The 3,215-nt window shown below is 43.4% G+C and overlaps 1 non-coding gene across 1 annotated transcript; it reads left to right on the forward strand.

Annotated features, from left to right (window-relative positions):
• The first annotated feature begins 2,129 nt into the window (after nucleotides 1-2,129).
• On the forward strand, nucleotides 2,130-2,233 carry LOC112423559 (U6 spliceosomal RNA). The gene has a single exon (XR_003014030.1). It is a non-coding gene; the product is annotated as a U6 spliceosomal RNA (small nuclear RNA).
• Nucleotides 2,234-3,215: the final 982 nt, after the last annotated feature.

The following is a 3,215-nucleotide window of genomic DNA, read 5'->3' on the forward strand; positions in this document are numbered from 1 at the left end:
GAAACACCCAGAGGCTGGGCGCGGTGGCTCCTTCCTATACTCCTAGCACTTTGGGAGGCTGAGGCGGGAGTATTGTTTGAGCCCAGGAGTTTGAGACCAGTCTGGGCAACATGAGGGGACCTCGTTTCTACCAAAAATTAAAAATTAGCCAGGCATGACGTCACGCACTTGTGATCCCAGCTACTCGAGAGGCTAAGGCAGGAGGATCACTTGAGCCCAGGAGGTCGAGGCTGCAGTGAGCCATGATCACGCCACTCTCCTTCATCCTAGGTGACAGAGTGAGACTCTGTCAAAAAAAGAAAGAAAGAAAGAAACACGTGGAGACCTGGCCTGTAGAAATCTCTCCTGTTCCCTCAGGCAGCACCAAGCAGAGACAAGTGGGCGCCTCAGAGGTACCAGATAGACCAAACAGACAAAAATAACACCACAAAGGCTCTGAAGACTAAACCGCCATTAGAAACACAGCAGAAAAACTAGGCCAAAACCTACATGATAAACCTAAATAGAGTGACTGCCTGCTAAAATAAAAGACTTAAATAGGACTCCGAGTCTCCTAACATAATAGACCAGGATGCACCTCAAAAAAATTAAAAATAGGCCAGGCACAGTAGCTCACACCTGTAATCCCAGGACTTTGGGAGGGTAAGGAGGGAGTATCACTTGAGCCCAGGAGGTAAAGACCAGCCTGGGCAACATAGCAAGACCCTGTCTCTACAAAAAATACAAATATTAGCTGGGCATGGTGGCACACGCCTGTAATTCCAGTTACTTCGGAGGCTGAGGCAAGAGGATCACTTGACCCCAGGAGGTGGAGGCTGTAGTGAGCTGTGATTGATCACGCCACTGCACTCCATCCTGGGGGAGAGGGCAAGATCCTATCTCACACACACAAAAAAATGTAATAGAATTACCATATGATCCAGCAATCTCACTACTAGATACATAACCAAAGGAAACTATATCATGAACCTGGAGGACGGTATATAAGGAAATAAGCTGGGCACAGAAAGACAAATACCACATGGTCTCACATGTGGAATCTAAAAAAGTTGAAGTCATAAAAGCAGAGAGTAGAATGGTGGTTACTAGGGGCTGGGGGTGAAGGGGGTTGGGGAGATGTTGGTGAAGGATACAATATTTCAATTAGATAGTAGGAATAAGTGAGATCTATTGTACAACACAGTGACTATAGTTAAGAGTAATGTATTGTATTTTTTTTTTTTTTTTTAATAGAGACAGGGTCTCCCTGTGTCTTTGGAGTGTAGTGGCACAACCACGGCTCACTACAGCCTTGATCTCCTGGGCTCAAGTGATCTTCCTGCCTCAGCTTCCTGAGTAGCTGGGACCACAAGTGCGTGCCACCATGCCCAGCTGATTTTTTTATTTGTAGAGACGAGTTCTTGCTATGTTGCCCAGCCTGGTCTCAAACTCCTGGGCTCAAGTGATCTTTCTGCTTTGGCCTCCCAATGTGCTGGGATTACAGTCATGAGCCACCGTGTGCCTGGTGGTGTTGTATTCTTGAAAATTGCTGGTTGTGTGCAGTGGCTCATGCCTGTAATCCTAGCACTTTGGGAGGCCGAGGCGGGAGGATCACTTGAGCCCAACAGTTCAAGACCAGCCTGGACAACATGGAGAAACCCTGTCTCCACAAAAAATACGAAAATTAGTCAGGCATGGTGGCAGGTGCCCGTAGTCCCAGCTACTCAGGAGGATGAAATGGGAGGATCACCTGTGCCGGGGAGGTCAAGGCTGAGATTAACCCAGATTGCACCACTGCACACCAGCTTGTGCAACAAAGTGAGACCCTGTCTCAAAAAATAAATAAATAAATAAATAAAATAAATTGCTAAGGGAATAGATTTCAAGTATTCTCACGAAAACATTATAAATATGTGAGGTAATACATGTTAATTAGCTCAATTTAGCCATTCCACAGTGTATATATATTTCAAAACATTATGTTGTACTATATATATATACACACACAATTTTTGGCCATTGTAAAATTTTAATTAAAAACAAATTGCCAGAATACAATAGAAAATTACACATTATACTAAGAACCAAGAAAATCACAACTTGAATACGAAAAGATAACCAACTCACGCCAACATCAGGATGACTCAGATGTGCTCGCTTTGGCAACACATACACTACAACTGGAATGATACAGAGAAGATTAGCATGGCCCCTGTGCAAGGATGACATGCAAATTTAAAAAAAAAGTTTGTTTAAAGATGACTCAGATGATGGAATTATCTGACAAGGATTTTAAAGCAGCCATCATAAAAAGTTTCAACAATCAACTACAAATTCTACAAATTCTCTTGGAACAAACAAGAAAACAGAAAAATCTCAGCAAAGAAATAGAAATTATTAATACAAAAAAAGGCAAATATAGAACTGAAAAGTGCAATAACAGAAATAAAAACCGGGGCTGGGGGCAGTAGCTCACACCTGTAATCCCAGCATTGGGAGGCCGAGGTGGGGAGCCCAGGTGTTAAAGACTAGCCTGAGAAAAATGGTGAGACCCCATTTCTATTAACAACAACAACAAAATAACAACAACAAAAATTTTTTTTAAATCTCACTGGGGCCTGGTGTGGTGGCTCACACCTGTAATCTCAGCACTTTGGGAGGCCGAGGCGGGCAGATTACTTGAGGTCAGGAGTTCGAGACCAGCCTGGCCAACATGGTGAAACCCTGTCTCTACTAAAAATACAAAAACTAGCCAGGTGTGGCAGAGCATGCCTGTAATTCCAGCTACTTGGGAGGCTGAGGCAGGAGAATCACTTGAACCTGGGAAGCAGAGGTTGCAGTGAGCCAAGACTGTACCATTGCACTCCAGCTTGGGCAACAAGAATGAAACACCATCTCAAAAAAAAAAAAAAAAAAAAAAAACCTCTCACTGGATGGGCTCAATAGTAGAATGGAGATGACAGAAGATAGAATCAGTTAACTTTTGAAGACAGATCAGTAAAATTCACCCAATATGAATAAAGGAGTGAACAGAACTTCGAAAACCTGTGAGACAACAACAAAAGACCCAGTGTATTCATTCGTTTTCTTTTTCTTTTTTTCTTTCTTTTTTTTCTTTTTTTTTTGTGATGGCGTTTCATTCTGTTGCCTAGGCTGGAGTGCAATGGTGTGATCTTGGCTCACCACAACCTCCACCTCCCAGGTTCAAGCGATTCTCCTGCCTCAGCCTCCCAAGT

This window comes from Macaca nemestrina, chromosome X (genome assembly GCF_043159975.1).
Source record: "Macaca nemestrina isolate mMacNem1 chromosome X, mMacNem.hap1, whole genome shotgun sequence".
Taxonomy (NCBI): Eukaryota; Metazoa; Chordata; class Mammalia; order Primates; family Cercopithecidae; genus Macaca; species Macaca nemestrina.